The following is a 24,027-nucleotide window of genomic DNA, read 5'->3' as shown; positions in this document are numbered from 1 at the left end:
GTAAAAGAGCCCACTTGCCCCCAGGTCTCTTGGGAACTTTTGAAGATTTTCTGTTTTGTTTTGCAAGAAGCATATCCTCCTGTTGGCTTCCACCTGGAAGAACACAGGAATCCCCCCAGGGAGTCCTGCCACAGAGATGCTCTGTGTGGGCATGTAGCCAGCCATCTGTAGGCCAGTCAGAGCTTCCATTCCTACAGAAGCTGAAGAAGTTCATACAAAATTAAATTAGTAATCAGTAACTCATCCGGAGAGATGGCTAAGATTCTTTCAGAATATCTGAATGCTAGTGTTAACCCAAGAGTATCTGCTGGCACAGCAGGCTTCATGGTTTTGTTGATTTTCCAAACCAGAAGACCTAGTATTTGTTTAGCTGATTCGTGAGAAAGGGGAGCAGTTCCCACCCATTCTTCTCCTCTGCCTGCTACAGATACAAGTTGTGTGCAGCTCCACCAGAGGCAGGAGCTCGGATGTAAACGTCCTCAGTGACAACAACAAAAAATTCAATCATTGCTCTCAAGTGGAGAAGACATCTACAGCACAGGGAAAACAACTGCTAAGTAGAGCGAGTGTTTGAAGATAAGATAAGGCATTGGCCCTACTCTTGGGATTTGTTCCTACAAGACTTTTCCTCACCCATAGATGCATCAGCATTTCCTGATGAAGTGGCACAGGGTCACTCTGACTTCCTCCTGTAATCAGCAGAAAGGCTTCAGCAAGGCCACCTGATTGCTTTGTGTGCTGACAGTTAAAAAACCACTGTTAATTAACAGGAACTTTACTCTGATTTTTGGTAATCAAAACATAACCTTTGGAGTTTGACTACACCTGCTCAAAGGCAACTCCCTGAACATGCAGTGCCATGAGCTTTCTCGTCTTTCCATGATAGGGATCGCCATATCAGTTGCAGATTTATGGAAAGAGGCCACAGAAAGCAGCTCTAGGTCAAAATTGTTTGGTCTTTGGTGGCAGCAGCTCATTAATCAGAGCCATTGTTTTCCCTCTGACACTGCAGAGTGTGGAGTCCTACAGAATGACAGAGATATCACCGCCCTGTGCTTATGTTGAGTTATGTAGGGGGGAGACACGTCCGTTCTTTGTGGCTGCGTGACAAGTCCAGAACTTAGATCTACAGCCATAAAATAAACATGAGATCTGGGAAAGGAGGTGGCAACATCTGCAGTCATCTGCCATGCACTCAAGCACAATTTAAAGTATTTAGGAAATGCAGCAATCTCATGTTGATGGAGAAAAGGCTGGGAATGTTGTTATTTCTGGATCTAAATTATGGCAATTCCTCTGGGAAAGAGAAGACCTGGCACATCTCCACGATTAGCAAATATGCAGACCCGGTGGGAGAGAGACACACACACACACAAAAGAGACCATGCTATGTGTGAAAGAAAAAAAAAATCGAAATATGTGAGGTATGAAACTGTCTTTGCCTCTCCCCCGATGTGGTCTCCTGAGAACAGCTTAGGGTTGCAGATGCAAGTGTTTCCAATGATTCCCAGACAGGATTACTTCATAGAAGCTCCGGACATAGCTTTCATTCTTCCTTGACTTGGCCATCCTGAGGAGAGGGCCCGTTCTGCCGACAGGCCTCTGAGGGAGAGCAGCACAGGCACGGGCTGGCCTTGAGGAGGAACCCACATGGCAGCAGCCCCTGCAGGAGCCCACCAGGCCTCCCTGCCACTGGCTTCGGCCTTGGGTTCGCACTGTGCTCCTGCCGGAGCCCACCACAGCCCCTGTCCTGCCTGCCCTTCGCCCATATGGTAAAGGATTTGATGCTCCTTGGTCTTCAGATATAGCGCAGCATTCATCTGGAAGTGAACGTGGCCAAGGTTTTGCTTCTTTCTCCAGAGCGCCGAGTGGGAAATGGGAAGGTGGGAAGGTGGGCTCGGCCTGTCGACGCTGGGCCCCACCAGGCTTTCCTGGGTCACCTCACATCTTTTAGCACAGGTGAACTCCTGGGAGCATATTTGTGTACTGGTGGACGGATCACTTTTATCACTTTTATCAGCCCAACACGTCTTCGTAGCTACAGACACTGACCAAGTTATGAAACCTGCTTGTCAAATCCCTACACTCAGTTCCCTTTAATCTAATCTAATTGCTCTATAGAGGGTAATTTGTATGCCGTGTACGCGGTGAAACTTAGAAAGTTTCGGGTGCTATGGAAGGAACATTTTTAAACACTTTTAATTCAATTACTTTATTATTTTGAGTAGCTATCAGCAGATTAGCTCATTTATCAAGGGTGACATGTAAGGCTGAAAGTCAACAGCAATAATTCAGAGACTTCATGTGTATCACATAGAGCAGCACTAAACACTGTGTTCACTCACACATCAATGGGATTGAATTTGGCACCTCTCTATATTTCTTTCAAAGTTATTTCTTTTGTACAGCTGCAAATAATGAAAGCAATTGTTGTGCTGACTCTGTTCTAAGAACTATTCCCCAACCTGCTCATGTGCACAGAAAGAAACAGTCACTATGGAAATCTATCTTGATTTGGGCCAGGACCTCTCGTGAAAAACAAGTAGTAAATCTGTTGATGCAAGCACTGATTTCTCTCTTGCTTCTACACAGTTTTAACATTTATATTGGACTTTTTATCTGGAGTAATGGGGCTGCCTGTATTCGGGATAAGAGTAAATAAAGCTCTTTAGCCTGGTTATTTCATTAAAGAGAATGGATCTTTTTTTTTAAACTTAGAGCATTGGTAGAAAAGTTTTCTGATATGTCTTCTTGTCCGTACAATTTTATATCTTTCTAACCTTTTTCTATTGCAGTGCCAGTAACCATCAGATTAAAAAAAAAAATAAGGCAGTATTTTTATTTTCTGCATGGATATGATATGGTAATATAGATATATTTTTACTTATTGGTCACAACATTACTGCACGCCTCTTGGCAGACTGGAAATGTAAATAGTGGTTTCCATACGATGGCAGCACTTCCTGCAGGGGGTACGTGATGCACCAAGGCAGTAGTAAAGCTACATGCAGGTCCTCTGCTTGCAAGGCAGGAGACAGGGAGCATGCAGTGGGATTTATTTTTCTGAAGGCCCGAGCAGTTGCCCTTAATTCGGTGTTCAGAAGGCATACAGCAACCCACGCACACACCAGCTAATTCATCCTGACTGCCAGTAGAGGTCAGACTTTAAGCTGGCAACATAAAATCCTAAAAGGGGTTTCCCTTAGGTCCCCATAAAAGTTGCTAACATCAGAGACCAGCAATGGTGAAATGAAATTTTTATGAGAAGTCAATAAAATAATGCTGTTTTCACACATGTCAAAGATCTGTTCTAGTATCTGGTCATACAGGCACCCAAAGCATACTGCTGGAGTTATAAATCTAGTCTAGTCCCATCACCTTTAGAGTATAATCATGAAACAACTTTCAGCAATAATTTAGAGCTATCAGACTTGTTTCAGAGGGAGACCTCTGGTACCATACAGCTTGGAAAATAACACTCATAAATTAAAAGCAAACAGAGATTAAAATAAAAGTCCTTCAAGTTAAATATGCTGGTAAATAAAGTTTCACTTGGCCATACCGCACGAATTAATGCACTGGCCAGCATTAACCCAACATACAACCTCACCTGCCATATATATGTATATTTACAGAGCTGCTGAGGGATGATAATTTGAAATTCACCTAATCTGGCTATTTAAGTTCATAGCCAGAACATGTATTAACAGAGAAATTTTGCATATAATATAAGGTAATATTAATGTGCAACAGTCTTTCAAACTACTGGGTCAATTAAAATATTGTACTCTAAGTCAGCATACACCTTTGACAATAAAATTTCATGATAATTCATCCTAAGTAAAAGAGTTTGGAAAAGTGTAAGATGGATACCTAGAGAGACATCAGAATGACCAGAGAGGAACAGGAGAGAGAAATTATGACATCTCTCAAACTCTAGTTTAGCAAAAAGTGTGTTTCTTTGAATTGTAAGGACTCTGCCTTCAGCCTGCATGTATCAAGTGAGGAGGATGCTCACTCCTGTTCCTCCTCTACCATCCGCAGACTAAATTGGTGACTCCCAAGTCTCTTCTTGTTTCATCAGCCACCTTCTCAAGAGACTGTTGGGAAACCCTCAAACTAGTTGTAACATATCCTTAAGCCCTGAACAGCATAGAGTGACCTTCACAAGATCTGAAAAAAGATGCTGTTAGCCCAACTGATGGAGTTTATCAGGATATGCCATGTGGATCCGTTCTGGATCCCATCTTTCCTTTGTACATGGAAATTATTTGTTTGCAGTGATTTGAGTCAGTAGAGCCAGATGAGGCTTAAGAGGGAGACTAACAGAGCCTTTCATTTGGTTTGGTTTGGTGAAAACTGCCTAGATGAGACGGACACATTCCGAAACTTGGTAGCCTGGGCCTTTAATGAACATGAAGTTCAGTGAGGAAATCTGTTCAGTGGCACACAAGCCAAAAAAAAAAAGGAGACTTGTCCCTACAGCTAAGCTGGTGGCTCATCTCCAATGAAGATGAAAAGAATTCATTGCTGCAGAGATGTTTGTTTTTAGGAAAGCATGGGTTTACTCGCTGGTTGCGAGTTATGATTTTAGAGTATCATTTTCTCTGTGTTCTTTGATGTTCAGTCAAGGATCAACAGCCCAAATATGTGGAAGAGAACAGTTAAGATACTAAATATACATGTCTAGATCTCAGCTTTGTATCTTGACTCTGACATCTCAGGTGTCAGGGATGATTCTTAGGCAATTTTGTCTCAACATTGTATGAATGTTCTGCCAGTTTTCCATATCTCAAGCAAAACTTTGGTATGGTTTAAACGATAATCTGTCATTTTTCTAATCTGATTATTTGCCAGGTTGTCTAAACCTGAAGACCAAGAGCCCTCTCAGTAGATTTGATACTACTTGCTTGCACAGCACACTGTAATGGGACCTTTCGGTGCTACAATAATAAAACTTGTAAATCGGAGTGCTTAACAGGAAGGGTTGGGATCACAGGAGGTCCAATACCAAGGGCAGCTATTTATCTGCTTTTACAGTTGCAAGTGCTAAGAGTCTAGGGAGAGGAAAGAAAATCTTCCCAACGTTGTTCTATCAGCCTGTCTAATTCATTTCCCAAAGGAAGCAACCATCCCTATCTTTAGGACTATTTAAAATTAGATGAGATAAAGCGCTAGGAGATGTCCTTCAGAAAACATTTGCTAGTGACCTACTTGAAGCAATCTCCCAGTGCTTCAGTTGCCACATCTAGGGCTGTATTGGGGCCACACTGTCCCGCTCAGATGGCCTGCCAGGGCCGGTCTCTTCTTTCCAAACTGCTTTGGTACCGCTTCAGCACTGCTGGGACTCAAAGGCAGAGTGGGTGTGCTGGGCTTTGGACTCAACTGTCCATAAACCAAAACTCAGAAGAGGACTGCAGCTGTTTCTAAGAAACACAAGAGCTGAGAGAGGAATTTGGATGAGGGTCTGCTGAGTGCTAAGAGGGTGGCTTGCAAAACAGCCTCTGACCGTACTCCATGGCTAAATCCCAATCAAGCCATCAAGCAAGCTGACTGCCCGCTGCCCACCAAGTGCTCGTGGGTTAGTTGTTCAGAAAGGCTGCCGCTTGTCCCGGGCCACGTGCCCTGAGGTTTCCTGCTTGGAGCCTTGCTGGTATGAATCCAGCAGTCAGCTCTGCTCCCTGAGGGTGTCGGTGGGTCGTGTAAGCAGCATCGTGCAACACACCAGTGGAAACCGGGTAATGTGTATTCTCAGGCCTTTTGCAGAGTGCTAAATTCCTCCTCTCCATCACCCAGCCCTCTTTTCTAAGAAAAATATCGGCTTGCATGGAAACACTTCTTTGTACAGAACATCTGTGTCCTCCTGCTGATGAATCACTGACCTGAAGAAGGAGGAGGCCAAGGGAAGGTCACGAGAGGGACACAATCAGAATGGGGAAGGTGGATGGTCACAGTGAAACAGAACGAAGGCACACACCCAGTTAGCATTATTTTATTAGTTTTTCTGGGACTATAAATCCAGAAGTAAATGAGCCAGAGCCTCCCAAGATCAGCCCAATTGATGAACCACACTAAAGAGCAATGAATTTGATCAAATCACAAAGATCATATGTGTCAGAAAAGTGCAAATTCCAAATGACAGTGAAATCTGCTTGGCAGGTAATGCCTCTGTTTTCTCTGTTTCTTAACATAACCCATTAAGAAGAAATGGGCTGAAACCAACTTTGGACTTGACGCTGGAATCTGTTTTCGATCAGCTCTGTGTTCTGCTTCTGTCGGCTTTGTGTGCCTGTCTCAAGAGGTTTTACTTTTTTTTTGGTTTGTTTTGAAGGGTGGGAGGTTGCTATTTTGGGAGATGAGATAAAAGCTGTTTGCTCGAGAAGGGGAGAGAGAACCTAACGATCTGCTTAAAAACCAGTCCCCGATTCAGTTAGGTTTCTGCATCCCCAGGCGACGTTATGTTATCTCCTGCCTGCAACCTTCCTGTGTAGTTTGGCCTAACTAGATCTGCAAGCTGGTTTCCTCGCTGGTTTGCATTAAGCTGGAAAGTACCAATCAGACCCAGGGAACTGTCTGCAAATCGTTTGTGAAATCCTTCTTAATGACAAAGTCCATCAGGCCGTGGAGCAGGGCTTCAATCGCTTCCTTGCAGCCTCCACCACAGCTACCCTGACGTGACCCCAGCTGCTCCCCTGTTTGTTAGGCTTCTCTGCAGCTGTGACATAATGTTTTTGATGGCAGGGCTTGGAGGAATTCTGCTTGTGGCAAAGCAGGAATCTGCTTCAAATTAGCACTGTACATATTTATCAAGTCTACATAGCATGGCTGCCTGTTGACAAAAGTCCCTTCTTCTGTCCCCTGCCGGTTTCCAGATTCGCTCGCTTGCCCTGTGAAGCTTTGGAGGAAAGGCAGCCGCCGGTGTCTGAGCACAGCCTCCCACAAACCCGGAGCAGGGCGACAGGTGGGTGATCCTCCAGCTGGGATGCCCCGAGCTGAGCCTGCTTCTTTAGGGCCAGATCCTGGTTCTTGGTTTGACCTCTAGGGGCTCTGTGGGGGGCTCACGCACTTCAAGGCTACCTCGGCTCACTGCCCTGGTACTGGCTGTATCCTCCCTGCTGCTGCAGCAGAGCAACTCCCTCTGCAGCCAGGTTGATTGGCTCGCAGCAGCTCACATCATCATCTGAAGGAACCACAGCACCAGGGAGACGATTGCACAGTGCCTCTGGAAGCCATGCATTTGCCTTGTGGGACCCTGCTTTTAAAGGTTCTTCACTGACTTTCAGGAAGAGAAAACATTGCTGGGCACCCAGCAGCAGACCCGGTTTGCATTAAAGCCACCTACGCCGCTTAGCAAAAGCTGGGCAGGAAATTCTTTTTCATGTCTAAATATTTAAGATCTATTTATTTATTTTAATTCCTGTTGTGCATAGGGATAAAACAAAAATCCTTCAAAGGTTTTTTTTTATTATTATTTTTTTATTTTTATTATGAAAAGCAGCAACAGAAAAAGACTCATCTAAAAATAGCCATATATTTAGGGCAGCCCCCGGTAGTTGGAGACACAGATTCAAAGGCTTGATTCCGCCAAGGAACATGGTGTCTCCAGCATCCTACGCATGCATCTCAATGACAGGGGCATGGTGTTGCTGGGCTGTGAGCAGAAAAACCATCCTGGCTGGAGAACCTTTCCTGGAAGACTGCATTTACCCCAGTCACTTTGGACACAAAATTTTGTCACAGTGTAATTTTCTAATGAAAATTTTCTCTCTTGTTATAAAAACCCAGACTGGTTCTATTACTACTGATTTCAAACACAGTAGAAATAAGCCCACTGCTGTTTTCTTTTCCTAAAAATTTCCCTTCTTAGCCCAAGAGTTTATTGCAGTTCTCATAGATAAAACGTGCAGTTGCTCTCTGAAGAATAAGATCAGTTCTTGAGCTGGATAGTTATGGAAATCAACAAATGTGACTCTAAGAGCAATTAAATGAAGAAAGCAGCTCCTGTTTTTGGAACTCTCTCCTGACTATTTCTTGCAGAGTAACAGAAGCCCTGATAAAAAACACAGGTCTGTATGAAAATGTCGAGGAGAAAAGAGAACCATGGAAACTAAGTGAGCTCTGAATGAAAGCAAAGAGAACACCACTACCAAGAAAGAAAAATGTCACCACGTGGATTCAGGCAGGGAGTAGTACCAAGGCTGGAGACGGAAGAATAATGGAAATGCACACAGACAATTAACAAGGTTCCTTCCCATACTGAATCCATGCACAGAGCCGTGAACTGCTGCACTAAGAACCCAGAGAATCGATTCTGATAAGGAAATCCAGATCTGAGGCCCTGCAGAATAAGCAAATGGCTTGTCAAGGTAGAGCACACATTAGCTGGAGTCCTTTCTTGATCTTTCAGAGGTCTGTTCCCTTGGTTAGGCAGTACCATTTTTAGCGTGGCATATGAATTTTGGCCTGTGGACTATGCTACTGAAGAATTTCTCCACATGCTAAAGAAAAACAGGTTTTCTGTGTCTCTTGCTGCGTATGGTGGTACCTGTGTGCTATACGTATCTGAGGACGAGGGGGAAGCAAAGCCAACTACAGTCAAACAGATGCATTGAAAAAGCAAGTACTGCACAGTCAGTTAAAGGTGTTTTTTTGTTTGTTTGTTTGTTTTTCTGTATGTGTAGTAAGTTCACACAGACGCCTGGATCTGCACAACCAAGCCAGAACGAGACCAGCCACTAGGCTAGCCAACAACATGCAATACTTTGACTCAGAGAAACATGCTTGCTTTCCAGCTGGAAAGAGAAGCTGACCATTTTGCTGCACTCTTAAGATATCAAAATGTTGATATCAATTTAAAACAGACTCTTGCAGAGAGTACAAAAATAAAGAATTTTCAGGCGGAGACCTCAGAGGCCAAGTTGTAAACCCTTGGCTAAAAGGTCTTAGGGTAGAAACAATTGCAGAGCATTAACTGCATAGCAGTGGTTCATACAGGAGCCGTAAGAGTAAAGACAGTATTTAGGAAGATTGTGAGGCATTTCATGTGGCCTTTAGTGCAAGGTCACAGGATGTAAGAAGCTTCGGGAGTGTCCAAAAAAAAATTTTAAGTTGTTTGAGAGTAAAAATAGCTGTATGCCAAGCACCAATCCTGCAAACCTTATTCACGAGAGCTGATGTGTTGCTATGAACATCTGTCCTGTGGGACATGACTGGTTGCCCAGGTTTACTGCACCTTGCAGCCCAAAATAAAGAGATTGTGACACTGGGCAATGGCTCGGTAATTAAGGGGCAGGTTCCACTGTGAGGAAACAGAAACTCAGATGTGCTCACAACACCTCCGGGAAGAAGGACAGCAAATAGTTTTTGGCATTCTTAACTTAACTATTTTATAATTACAAGTCCTTAAAACAAGTATTAGATCTGTTTAGCTTTTTAAAAATCTTTCTAAAAGGTTTCTGTTTGTTTTTCCAAAAGTTTTGTTTGTTTGTATTTTGGCCATGAAAATACAATTCATCTTAAGGGATTTAATGTGATTGTACAAAGCTATCAAAAAAGCATGATTCAATAGCCTATAGCCTGTTACACGGCTCTTAAAAACATGATCCATTTCATACAAGCAAAACAGTACTCTCCTGATATGTGACTGCCACACAGCCCCATATCCATACAGCAGAAGTGCTAATGTTTGGGTGCCCTCCTAGGGCCTGACTGAAATTATTTTTTCTACTGCACATCAGCTGATTTTCTCCCACTCTCCACGAGCAGTAATGCAGACTGTACAGCCTGGTGTGCTTGCAAGTTAACAATGGTAAGCATAACCTGTTTACTTTTTAAAAATATGTATGTATGATTAATTCTCTGTATGATTCATTTAGCTGTCTTTGTTGTGCCTTAGACCAGTCACATGGTTATTTTAGAAGATATGTTATTTTATTACTGCAATGAACAAAGGAACTTTCTCTTTTCCCTGGTTTTCACAAAAATGTGCGATGTTAGGAAGGGGTCAAAGAGAAAGACGGAGAATTTTCTGGTTTTCCTTTGAAGTCACCAGTTCTGAGCTTGGTTAGTAGCTTCCATGTGTCCTATATGGGCTTGGACGCTCCCGAGCCAGTGAGCTGCAGTAGGGATTGCATGCAGCTATGACTTCAATCTCTAGCCCTTCCTGGGCATCCTATTCATGGTGGAGCAAGGCCAGTTACAGTAGAACAAGACTGACTCTTGCACTGGAAACAGCATTTTAATCTCTTAGACTTTCCTACTTTCCATGAATCTTACAAGCATGCTGCCACGTGCCTTCCTATTTTGGGAGCTTTATTCATTCTGGTTCAAATGGAAAAGAAATTTGCAGGTGTGTTGTCATATGGTAGAAGGATTATAGTTGTAATTCAGATACCTAGCAACAAAATAGAAGAAGGCAATGAGAAGGCTCATGTAGGAACCTTCTGTTTGCAAACTTCTGCAATATACTAATTTTTCTGTTCCACTGATGCTTCCTTAACTGAACATTTAGTATCGAAAACTTGAATCCTGAGGATTTGGACAATAGTAAAATGCAAAGCTTCTTTCTCCCCTTTAAGCCCTGCTTGAACGGTGAGGTTTAGGATCTGCAATCTTTGCTGACCCTCCAGGAGAGCTGCAGGAAGAGGGAGGAAGGGAAATTGTTTTGTATTCAGATCCAAATATAAAATCAGCTCAATGTTCTTTTCTCCCTCATCAAGAGACTCACATTCCTTCCCTCTTGCAGCTTCCCCCGACACTGCAAAATCAGTGCGTTTGGGTGAGTCCTTAAAGCAAAGTCCAACAGAAAAAAGTAATCCAAGTACAAAGTTGAATGTTCTTCTATTTAAAATGCAAAGAGGATAAAATCTGCGGCTTTAGTTCTTTTGTTTTCTTAAAAGAAAAGACCTCTTACCCCAGTCCTGTGCAGGATTTGGCAAAAGAGAGAAAGGTGCTTTCAGTTACCAAAGCCCTCGAACGTCTCACTCTCATTAAAAACCACGGTGAGTCTCCTCCTGAGGCTCAAAGCTTTGGTTACCCACCTTCCCCACCCTTTCCGTTCTCATACCAGGCTAGGACTGGGGCTGGCTTTGAGAAAAGCCAGGGAGTATTTTTTTTTGCCATTGTATTTTCATGGCCGAACACCAGGAGTCAATCTAGGAGGAATCCACAAGGTGCCAACAAGCCCTGAAATTTTGGCTCTCTCCTAAGAGCTAAACCTAACGCACTATGGCAGGACCTATTCTTCCCAAAGCAGAGATAGCTGCTAGCACCTCTAAGCCACAGAGCCGTGGGAGGGCAAAACTTGGAGCTGCTGCCTTGGGTGATCGTGCACTCCTCACCCCCGTTCACAGGGGTTCACTGTGCACACACATTCAGCTCGGCCTTCTCATAATGTGCTTTCATCTCTCCCCATTTTTAAGAAAGCACTGAGCACCCCACCCTGTCCTACAACAACTGTTGAGCTATTTACCACTCTGAAAGGAAATCCCATGTCACAACCCCTAGGAGTGCAAGGAATAATGTCCGGAATTCCTTTATCTGTGACTAGGCCTGGCGCACAGTCTCTTTCCCGTCTCTTAAGTATACACAAATATATTCTTTTCTTTTGTCAAGGCAATGGGCCCAGATTTTAATGATGGTTTATTAAAAAATAATTTAAAAAAAAAAGGTTTTGGCAGTGCTCAAGAACAAACGTTCTCTGTGTTTAGGCCCCTTTGTTCTTCAAGGTGAAAAGTGGCTAGAAGGGAAAATGAATCACTGGTCTTTGCCCTCCATAGTAAATTTGACCTCCACTGTTTTAACAGCACCTAAAATTGGTGTTTGGGGCTAACCAGGGAAACAATGTGGTAAATCTCATGGCTGCTCCCTACGATGATTTTGCTTAAATTGGTCAAATCATCTCTTTGGGCATTGCAGTCTTTTTTTAACCTTCAGCTTCAAGGCTCCTGCTCAGGTCTCCATGCCAAGTTCTGCTCAGCTAAAGGTCATGCTTATCACTTGCTGGCAGCCTGCAGAGTGATGGAGTAAAAGATGGGCACTACCAGTTCTGGGGGCAGCGCTGCCCTGGGCTGAGAGGACGGAAAGGAGGGGAGATGCCACGTGTAAGCGCCCCCACGTGCGTGGGCCCGGCGCTCCTCACACACACCAGGCCTCGCAGCGCTGCTTCATGGCGGGAGGCAGGTGGAGGCCCTCACACCACTGCTCCATGACAGAAGGCAGGTGGAGGCCCACCTGTCCAACCGAGCTGTCCTCCCAGCGCTGCCAGGCCTCCCTGCCATGTTCGTGCCCTTCCAGCCTGGCAGCTTGAAGCCCCATGGCATGACCCGCGGACATCTTGGAGGCAGCTGCATTGACGCCAACTTTTGCCTCCTTCCAGGCCAGCAGAACAATGCAACCTGGAGCACCAGCTCCAGGGGAGAGGGGAGGGAAATCTATAGTAGGAAACGGCTGGGAGCGAGGAAGTTGCAATAGAAATATTGGCACCAGCAGGCTGAGGGAGGTGGGGGAGGCAGGCAGAAGAAGGAATCTTTCCAGGAAAAGAACATTTGTATCAGATACTTCCAAAAATAAAATATCATTGTGTCAGAGAAATGCTTTAAATATTGGCAGCGCTGCTGGCTTGGCCCGCCACTCTTTTCAGTGGATACAGCACTCTTGCAAATCAGTTTGAAAAAAGTGTTTATGATCCTTCACTGTCGAGTCCTCCCATGCAAAGAGAAAGACGCACGCCAATGGGGACCACAGAGCTGCCCCAAGTGATTCATGGCACTCACTTCTCACTGGGTGGTGATATTAGAAAGCTGACAGCCTTGTTGCAGTACAAATAACTCACCAGCTGGAGTTTGCTGGCTCTTTTATTTATATTCCTACAGCACACAGGCAATGCCAGATGTGCTGTCCCTGATTCGTGTGTATTATGTTTGATGTCTCTCATCAGAAACAACGCTGGGCTAAATCCAGAAACTAAACTGTTTTTAGCAGAGATAAATATTTAGGCAAGTCAGTGATTGGCAAGAGTCTGTCCCTCCCTTCGCATCGCCTTTCAAACTGAAATAAAGGTAGCAGCTCAACATAAGCACATCAAAGATCTTGTCTACACGGGGGAAGCGCGGTGCGCTCTCACTGCTGGCTGAGCCACTGCCATCCAGCAGGCTCCAAAGAAAGGGGAGTATTTGGCAAAAGGGGGCCTTCCAGGGGCTGAAACCAGAGCATTTACACTGCATCCCATCTACGAGCTGGACCACAGCATCCAATTAGCACCTGCTCTTATCTGTGTGCTGTCAGGCTTTCTCCTGTCTCTGGGGCATGACAGACTGTGTTGCTTCTAGATGCTATCACAGACTCTGACAACAGGGAGGGAATAAATCACACTGCTTGCCCTGCCTTTTGTCAGGTGTGGATGTGTGTGTAATACACTGACTTTGGACGCCTGTTAGTGGTAAGTCTTGATTTTCCTTTGCCCTGTGTGCTCTGGTCCTTGAAGTGTATGTATAGCACAAAGGTTTCAGTTGTAGGACACTGTATGGAGAGGCTGCATGCGTAGGTTTTTTTTCCTGACTTGCTGACAAAATCACTCATTTCTCCACTCACAGAGTAAACTACACTATGTGACTAACTCCAGCACACTCCTCTGAGCTTTGTCCCAAGGTCTCCTGAAAATGGTGTCTCTTTCCTACATTGGGATCCTCCACAATGAGATACTTGCACAGCTCTGTCTTGCCCATCCTTCCCACATCATAGGGACTGGCAAGAAGCCTTTTCAGAGCAGGAAGGATGGTCTGACTGTGCAAGGCTCACGTGAAGGGACTGAAGGAGAAATTCAGGTGGATCTTCTCTCATTCAAGTCAGCCATTTCACTATGGCACAGCTCTAGGACTACCCTGCTTACAACAAAAATACACAGGATACTCTGAACTCCTAAGGGAGATGACTAGGTGTGGGAATTCAATTCATGCAAATCAAAGCAAACTAGTCCCTGCCGTTTCCCCACACTGTCACTTTGTAGTCAGTAGCGGATTGAAAGTTACCTCACTCGTGACTGGGCTTGTATTTCACAACTTAATTTGCTTGACCTTATTTTCCAGACTGTCGCATGCAATGAGGAGGTGAGCCCATATATTACAGACCACCTAGGTTTATGTTGACTGTGCTGGATCACAAACACTCCTGCTTCCCATGTCCAAAAGACTCAACTCAGTATTTCTTCAGCATTGTCCCCAAAAGGGAAATCCATTTCTATATGGTCATGGTCTTATTACAAAGGTTCTGCATCACCTTGACTGCTTCAAAGAGATGAGACGGTAGTGCAACAAAACTAGAAGGCAGTTCTCAGTTTCACCAGCCCAGGGTTTCAAACTGCATGCATGTTTTTCCTAGCAATGCTGATTTTGGATGCAGGTACTATGGGGAGTACACAATCTGATGATACCAGTTATGAAGGCGAACAAGCATCAAAAACTTAGCACAAGTACCCAAAGTCCTGGATAGATGGGTTCAGAAGTACCTCCCTATTTTGTATCCTGCCCAATATCTGCTTTTGAACAAGGTCAGAAGAGATTGTTATTCCCATCAGAGTGTTTCTGTGTTGAAATGTGGAATTTCTCAGGAATTTTTCATTAACATTGGCTTTGGCAGATAAAATATTGGCTATGCCAAAGACAACAAGCTTGGGAATATGTTGATCTTGAGCACAAAGATACTGTACTCAGCGCTGCAGTTCACAACAAATGGATTGCCCCAACTGACAAGTAGAATAATAACCATGTATATTGATAATGCCCAGGTGTTTTGTTTTATGTATGTATTTTCCTCTTAATTAAAATGATAGAGTAGCATATTCAAATAAAAACTCATTTATGCTGTCCCATTTTAAGTGAGAGAAACCATTCAGTGAGAGATTAAGAAATTTTAATTCTAATTTAGCTTGGTGTAAAGATCAACTTTCCACCTCCTCAATAACACGCTCTTTTTAAGATGGTGTAACTACACGTGAGAAGTGCCATATTGTTGGCCGAGTATATCTGAAGAAGTGGCTGAATGAGCGCTTAGTGTTCAGTAGCCTTTCTGGACTTGCTTCACAAATGGAGTTTACCAGGTGAGTGTGGAATTTGTGTTCACCATTGTCCATAAACCCATCTCACCCCAGGTCTCTTGGCACTGGAGGCTCCTGTGACAGTCATTCTGGGAGGGAGACTTCTCCCCTTTTGCTAGACATTGTCAGGATACCTCAATACATCCCTCACCCTTAAGTGATCGCCACACCAGGCTTCAGTGAGTCATGTAGGTCCCTGAGGCATCTTTCTGCACTTTGGGCTCTGTCTCTGCAGTCTTCTGCAGAGCACTACTGCAGAGTTACTTTATTCCCAGAGCCTTGCAGCATGCCTTTTCTTTCTTCAGCCACTTCACAACCCCACTCACACTGTGGCTCTGTGCTTTCTCTCTCTCCAAACCCTAACTCTAGACACTCCCCAGGTCCAATACACATCCCACCAGGGACTTCCCCCCACACTGGCCAGGACTGGAAAGTTTGGCCAGTCCTCAATGTTTCCTGGCAGCCCCTTCACAACCCCACTCACAATGGGACTCCGCTCTTTCTCCCTCTCCAAACCCTAACCCTGACCCTAACCCTTCCTCTAGACAGTGCCCAGGTCCAACACCCACCATCTTTTGCTTTCTCTATGGCTACGCTCACCCTCCAGGAGCCTTTTAGGGTGAAGGTCCAACATCCTGTGCTGAAAAATGGGGAAGTCTTTTGTGGAAACTGATACTTAAGCCCTAGCTGAAGATTTGGGTAGGAGCGGACTTCATAGGAAAACACCCAAGTCTGAGAAAGGTCTGTGCCAAAATGGCAATAACAATAATAATCGTAGCAGTCTGCATTTCTAAGATTAGTTGTGTGATCACTTACAAAGGGATTTAACCTTGCAACATGTTTGTGAGGTTGATAATTAATTGCTATTATATACTGCTGGAAACTGAAGACAGATAAGATAAGTATCTTACTTAAGGTCATACAGGAAGCCTGCAGCATGGCAGGAATTAGAAGTCAAGTTAATTGGCTTCCAGTTGTGTGCTGAGCTGCAGGATCATACATGGCCAGCCTCTCTTCAGTTCCATAGGGGCTGGAAAGAGCTGACACTAGCAAATACCTGGTGTGGACTGGAGTGTCCTCTCCTGTGAGGGTGGCCAGTGGGGCAAGCACATGGGGCAAGGAGGAAGTAGCATGCAGCAGTATTTTGAGCCTTTGCTGCATGCTGCTCATTCCTCTTCCTGAAAAAACATGCAAATTCTAGAACAAGCATACTCCTAGAAAGAGGGATTTCTCCTTTTGCTTCCTCAATTTTGATAAATCCACTATTTGTTGCACTGTCTGACATACCTTATTTCTACTGGGGTGAATGCACTAAGAATACAAATGGGCTATAAGGATGTGAGGGCTACCTTCCTCCTCTAAGGAGGGGAAACTCCTCCTGAATGTCAGCACAAACACTCAGTCACACTCCAGGCTCATTAACCAGCTCTCCAAAAAGCACCTCCAACATAGATGTGCACAGGGGAGACGAGAACAAACTCTCAATCTGGAATCCTTTAACTGTAACAGACACTCAGCAGGGGAATCCATTAGACAGGAGCTGAAAATTAGCTTTGCAAATTTCTCTGTGCCAGAAGACACAGTCAAAATGAAAACCAAGAGGCTTTTTGGGCTATGGTTGCAATTGAAGTGACACTGCTTCCATTTGCATATGTGTGTGCATGTGTATGTGTGCTTCATTATTCCTCCAAGGAAAGCTGCAGCGTATGTGTGGGCCAAGAGGCTGAGAGAGGCACTGCGTTAGAAGAAATTCAAGAAAAACTGTAGCCTTGCAAGCCCTGTGCATCAACGCCATGCACCTGGTGGTACCCAGGTAAGCAGACTCTGCAAGGCAGCGTTAGCAGGGAGTGGTGTGTGAGACACACCTTTTGGAAGGGACAGGCAGCATTTCAGAGGTAGGCGTCACACTCATCAGACTGTTCAAAGGTGTTTGCAGGAGATAGGGTAACAATGACTAACCTAGTCTCTAATCTTTTTCATCAGCTTGGCTCTGTTCCCATGCAAAGTACATGAGAACAAAACATGTTAGTGCAAAAGAGCAGCAGAGAAACCCAAGTTCTGTAGCAGTCTGTCCGGAGGACAGGGGAGAGATTCATTTCTGACAGTTCAGGCAATGCCTACGGCGGTATACCAGTCCTAATCATTACAACCTTAAATGCCTCAATATCCTTTTAGATTTAAATGGCTTCTTCTCTGGTGATGGAAGCGAAAGATGAAGTAACAATGTGGCTCCCACCACTGCAGTGCCTGAGCTGCGTTTTCTCTTCATAGTGTTTATTGCCCAGACTTTCCAGGGAGGAGGGAAAGTGCTGATTGCCCTGATTTACAGAAGGGCAGAGGCACAAAAGCAGCAAACGTCTCTGTTCTGGAGTTAGCCATCTGTCAAAAACATTGCAGATGTGCCCCCAGGGGAGTTCCCCTAAGGCGTTTCTCAAAGGACAGGGAACCAAAGTTGAGCTGCTTCCACATCGCAGCTTACATCCAATCCCCTTGACCATCTTGGTTGGTTTGGAGCACAGCACCTGGCCAGCACCACCCCATCTCCTTCCCAGCTCAGCCAAAATCCTGCAGACCTGGCCTGGTCTCCTCTGCTTCTGGCCCTCCTCGCATCACCAATGGCATCATCGCCACCGCATCTGCCCGAAGCACTTCCACCCTCAGCCTCGGCTGCAGGGAGGCTGCTGGATGTGCAGTGTGTCTAACAAGACAGCAGTTCAAGGCAGAGGAAGACATAAAACCAAATTATGCCCGACTCCATGTTCCTAAGAATGCAAAGGAAATGCAGCCAAAAATGAACTATACAGCTACAGAAAGTTAATGTATGCTCATTTGTGTATCAGAGCATTGTCCAGGGGAGCTCTCAGTTTCCTCTCAGGATCTATAATGAATAGGCCTATAAGAGAATGTTATGGCAGCAGAGATTTCTCTTTTCCTACTATTTAACTTAGAACAATATAGAATCAAAACAAAAAGGCAGCCTTTCAAAGACTAGCAGTACAATACACGCTAAAGGACATCACTTCAACCTTAAATGAAAGAGCCCAGGAGACCTTTGCCCTGTGTATGCTGCGAATTCCTCTCCCTTGATCATATACATGGCAAGGAGATTGCTGTCTGAGATACCGTCCTCGCATCCCGCCACACCCCGGTGTCACAAACTTGCTTTCGCTACCAGCAGATGACAAGACCAGAACCCAGATAAGCAGAGAGATTTTCAAACAGGAAAGATGACAAAAGGAATTAGGCTGTTCTGGGCTCTCCTGAAGTTGCTCTTTGACCCCTTTTGCTGTCTCTTTTTACGTTTGGTTTGCCTTGCTCTAAATTTAGGGAGGCCTTGTATGGTGACACCAGACAAGACTGGGAATTAAAGAAGCAGCAGCCCAAAACAATGGCTCTGCAAGGCGTTATCTGCCTGATTCATCAGGGTGAAGTATTTATCCCCAACGGTAATGGTGATGGCTTTAATTGTGGCATTATTAACTGCTAGCTATCATTGCTGCTCAAAGGATGCAGAATAAATGCACAGAAAGAATTCAACCACTACATCAGAAATGTCCAGAACCTAGAACAGAAATCCCAAGGTCCTAGGAAAAAAAACTCAATTTTTTCCTTTACGCAGATTGTCATGCACTGCACTGTGTATTAAAGATTACACTTTGCCTTTTGTTCAGGAAAAGGGCTTGTTCTCAGCGCTGGTGGTTTCCATCTTATCAGGTGCACAGTGCGGTAGTGCTAGGTGTGACCCAGGGAAGGAGAAGCCGTGTGAGGAGGAGGAGGGGTAGTGACTGCATCACTGCTGTTTGAATGCGCATCCCTCTGCCACTGCACAAGGAGAAAAACTTTAGTGGCTTTTCTCTGCAGCAGACCAGCCCCTAAAGGACGTTCTGCAGTACTGCAGAGGCAAGGCGAGCTACCCGGGGCACATTTCTGTCACATGCACTTGCAGAACCTGAGACAACTCATTGCCTTTACAAATGGATTTGATTTATGCTGGTAAGAGGTTCATGCTGTCAGCTTTTTGTCCCATATTTCTGGCATAATTGATTCTGCCCAGCCATTTCTTTTGCAGTGATTATTCCTCTTTTCCCAAGCAATAGCTGCCTGTTGCTGAAAGACACCTTGATCTTTTTAATGTAAACTATCTTGAAAACAAGATTTTTATATATAAAATTCCTGTTACACCAGGAAGAGGTTTAGACTGAAATTCTTAGCTCAAGTGATCTCAGTGAGGGACATCCCAGTCAGAGGTAGACAGAAAGGTAGAAAAAGTTGCATTGCTCAATGACCAGCCACAAATCCATGTAGCATTTAAAAGTCTACGTGAACATTTTGAACAGTGATACTGTGATGTAGTACAGTGGAAGAGTAAATGGCCTCGAACTGCAGCTATGCAAACTCTCCTCCATGGGAATCAAAAGTAGTTCAGTTTTAGCTTTTCCCCTAATCCCACTTTGAGCACGGATTTTTCAGCTTCTCTGCCCTGATTTTCTCAAAAGCACAGGACGAGTTTGGCAAATGAAAACTGAGATTTATACCCAGACAAAACTGTCTCCTTTCCTCTTTTGTCCTTTTGCCAGAAACTCTCGAGAAAGCTGAAGATACCGTCATGAAGAATGTTAAAACAAATTGTGGCACATATTCTTGGGATGAGGAAAGGAGAGCCTTTCTCTTGGGAGCGTTAGTCTGTGCTTGTAGACTTGTAGGATGTCGTAGTGCCTGTTTGTGGCTGCCTGCCCTATTTGATATTGTTTACCAGCTCTGACGCTCTGGATAGTACATTAGGAAAGAAAAGTTAGCAATTGAATGTTAATAACAACCACAGTTATGCACAAACTTACAGAGAGATCAACTTCAGTAACCAGAGGAAGGCACACTACATCATGGTTTATTAAATTAAATTAATAATGGTGTTTCACCATGCAGGCTTGAACATTACATTTCAAATGCAAAGTAGACGACCATAAAAAAGGCAGAGTATGTGGCTAATTTATAACAAATGTTTTTAGCCTTGGTATAAAGATCACACTGCAACGAATACATTGTGAAAGCCCAAACTTCTGAACCCCCTAAGGGGTTTCTAGTCCCTTGTTCTCTTCCAAGAATGCTCACCTGGTATAGGTCTCAGGATATGAATAACCACATCTATTGGTGTTTCTAGTTGAAAGGAGTATAGATTGGACAGTATCCCCAAATAGTCCCACATCTCCATAATGCTAAGAAGACAAAATCAGACATGTATACATCCTTCTTAATGACAAAATTTCCTGATGGGGATTTGCATCTGGAGCCAGATGGGGGAAACCTCCAACATCCCCTTCAGTATCCTGCTCTCTCCTGAACTCACCTTGTCCAGGCAGTTCCTTCATCCCAGCAGCCGTGCCATACTGGCCCTTTTTGTTTTGGCCTGCACCTCCCTTTCATCAGGGCAGGGTGATGTTGCCCAAGCGGAGCTGCATTTTACATGGGGCGAAATGCACCACACCACAGTGAGCCAGGTAATGGAGCTACCCGTGTTTATCTGACTTGGTGCAAAAGCCATGAGAAAATGGTCCACGTGTGAGCACAGCCTAGAAATTCGGAGCGATTCCAAGCCTATAAATACATCCCACCGAAGACTTGTTTTGTCTTTCTGGACAAAGTTAGAACCTGATGTATCAGTGGATTAAGTAATAAAACTGTTAACGGGATCATTAGTGGCTTTGTGGTAACAACCAGCCCTTACTTTCCCAGAGACCCACGGTGTCATTATATTTGGAAAAGTCTTCGCTGAGTGGGATGATGAGCTGTGAGAAACACACGGCTGTCTTTCAAAGTGAGATGGGCCAACTGCACTGAGAGCGTAGCCAAAGGAGGCTCTGCCCCAGGCAATCCCTCCCCATTGCACGCTGTGCTGGGTTCACACTGACAGGATTCTGGAGATTAATTACCCTCTCTGGTGATTCCTATTGGGCCAAGCCCTGCTCTCTTCCCTTAGCTGTTACTCCATCCTTACTCAACAGAAGATTTGCCAAGATTGAGGAAAAGTTGTTTTTAAGCACGAGAACCTCCGGGAGGCTTAGCAGAATGGGACCTTCAGGGCCAAAATAAACGCAAAGAGAGCGCACGCACGGCCCCACGAACAGCAGCCGGGGTGGCTGGCCCTGAGGCAGCCGGTGCTGCATCATTGGTGCAGGGCCACCCACTGGCTTTCCCTCTTCTTAGAGAGTCAGCAGGGTACTGAGCGTTCTCACCGCGATTTTTCACTTCCAAAATGAATTGGGATTTGCCAACAAGATCAGTAAAATTTCAACCTTTATCAAGCATGCAGCTTTCAGCGAGTTCTCTTCTCACTCAGATCCTACCACAAATGTATAACCAACCGTAATAAAATAAATGTTCTTGGTCACAGAAAGGCAAATTCAAAGACAGGCTATTGTCTTCAGCTTTAAACCTGTGTAACGGAGAGCAAAGATCGACCAAAGTGCACGAACATGAAATGAAAATAACCCAGACCTCATCCGTTTGTAGAGAAAAAATGTGGCAGGCTAAAAGTTTAGCTGATTCTCTCTGCTTCACACCATGTAATAGCTTAAATTGTGTTTAAAAGGTTCTCAGGGTGACATCATTGTTTACATTCACTTGAATCACCCTGTAATTGTAATAGTACAAATAGTTAAAAACTAGCCAGATTTGCTGTTTAGCTCTCTGTCCCGCTGTGTCATGCAGCAAGAGCCGATATAACTTCCTCGCCTCTTATACATCTACAAAGGGGTCTGGGAAAAGCATTTCTCCCACACCTGGGCACTGCATTAGGAGTTCTGATATTCCTTGTGGGCTAAGGAGCAAAGCAGTACCTGGGCTTTAAGCAGTGGCTGTGCATGAAGTCCTTTCCCTTATCTTTGCAAATTAGCGCTGATGGTGTTAATTTGCAGCGAATGGAGTGGGTCCCCCTCCCTGCGTGGAGAGGGGGGCCATACCTTGAGCTGGACAACACTGCACCTGTGGGATTTATTTTTCTGCAAGGAAAGACAGGGACCTTGAGGCTTGCAACTGATAATCCACTGTGCCTTACTTCCCTCCTTTCAAATACAGTTGCATACGTCTTCCTGTTAAGGGCTCTGGGCAATCTCTTCCAACAGCCATTTCCTGTATGAAGGCGTACTGTAATTAGGATTGCCCACAAGAAGGGTTTCCAAATGCTACTGTGTGGGCATGTGTTACAGCCCCTCGGGGAGGCAGCTTCAGGCAGCTGGAAGAACAAGTGAAGAAGCAGAGGGGAAAAACACTTTTTATAACTCCTGGTGGACACACTGTAGTAGGCATCCGCACATTAAAGGTCTGAAACAGCAGCCCTTGCGCAACCAAACCCCAAAATTCAGGAAGTCCAGGCTCAGTATCAGCTTTCAGGATGATCCCTGTGGCTACAAAGAGCCAAAGCAAGCCCTTTCCAGTAGCAGTGAGGGAATCTAGGATCAGGACTGGGATACTAAGGAGGCTCCGTGCCCATATCACCAGCTGCAGGCTTCTGGAGACAAGGAGGAAATTGCTTCAACTCCCAAATTATTGTATTCAGCGCTAATTTCAGCTAATGAGGTATGGGTTAATGTCAAACAGGATGAATCCCTTACAGGATAGCTGTTTGTGTGTGTGTTTGTGTGACATGTCCCCGTGAGTGGTAGGGGCTGTCCCAGTTTACCCACAGCTATAGAGGAGTGGGCAAAGTAGCCCCATGGAGATAGCGGCTTTTTCTGCAAACTGACGTTAGGGTATCTATAAGGAAGAATTCAAGGTGTGTAATTTCTGAGCTGTGGGCTCTAAGGAAGCAGAGATTTTGACTGCAGTGTTTTAAATTCATGGAGATTTTTTAAAAAATGGAACAGGTAATGACTAGGTCAAGCTTCCTTGACCCTCAAATCAAGAACAATCCCAGAAGGACTGAAAACTCCCCTCTCTACTTCCTTGGCAATCGTGTTCCCACAGTTCAGAAAAACACAGGAAGATCTAAGGAAACCTATGTGGAAATGCAGAAGACAAAGGCAAGTGATCTGAAAATAGAAGGCTGGTCCATATATTTCCTTTACATTCTGGTCCTGAGTCCAGTTTTTGGCTGAATTTTGAAATCTCAGGGAGCATATGCTTTTGCCATTCTCAGCAGGGCACAAAGGAAAACGGGCTTGTTTGGCCTTGCATCATTTGAAGGGTTAGAAGAGGTTCTTTCCTTCTTACTCACTGATGTCTAAGATTCCTTTTCAACGCTAAAAGCTTTGCAGCTTAGAGCTGCAATGAAAGCCCCAAACATGGGTTGCACACACACCGTGCACTAGCTGTGACTCCTTTTACATTTGTGGATACTGGGTGGGGGAGGCTTGAAAAATTTTCTCTTGAAAAGTTTAGTTCAGCATGAAGACTTGGTGAATCTGCTTCCAGAAAACAAGGGATTCGGCTGCAGGTCTCAGACCCTGGCTTGCTTAATCTCTGCACCAGGCACCATGTAAAGGCAAAATTCATTTTGGTACAGGAAAGAGAGACTGTGGAGACCTCTAGAGTGGAAGGGCTGAGAAATTCCTCCTGACTTTTTCTAATGTAAAAATTCAAGGAATCCTGAGCCCTGAGGGGAGTTTAGGAGACATCCAGGAAAGGGGGGAGCGAGCAGGAGAGGGGTGTAGGACGTAGTGAGGACAAAGAGTATGTGCTGTAAAGACAGGCTAATCCAAGGACTTGGAGATGAGGGTGTTGGGCTGCCTTATAAAACAGTTCACACATTTACTCACTGTCCATCATAAAACGGTTCACAGACTTACTACCCATCAGAGTACATAGCTGTATGAAACTGTTAGCAACTGCCTAATACAAAGTTAACAACTGCATGGGGCACTGGCTCAGCTGCCCTCAATATGTGGATTCATTGCATGCATTTCCAAAGCCTTTGAAAGCAAAAAGCTGAGATCGTCCCTCCG

The 24,027-nt window shown here is 44.7% G+C and overlaps 1 protein-coding gene across 3 annotated transcripts in view; it reads right to left on the bottom strand.

The window, feature by feature from the left end:
- LOC121077120 (vascular endothelial growth factor receptor kdr-like) overlaps nt 1–24,027 on the bottom strand; it is a 137,154-nt gene that overhangs the window by 107,795 nt on the left and 5,332 nt on the right. The window lies entirely within an intron of this gene.

Source organism: Cygnus olor, chromosome 13 (genome assembly GCF_009769625.2).
Source record: "Cygnus olor isolate bCygOlo1 chromosome 13, bCygOlo1.pri.v2, whole genome shotgun sequence".
NCBI lineage: Eukaryota > Metazoa > Chordata > Aves > Anseriformes > Anatidae > Cygnus > Cygnus olor.
Note: the sequence above shows the minus strand (reverse complement) of the source record. Positions and strands in the feature narration are given on the sequence as shown.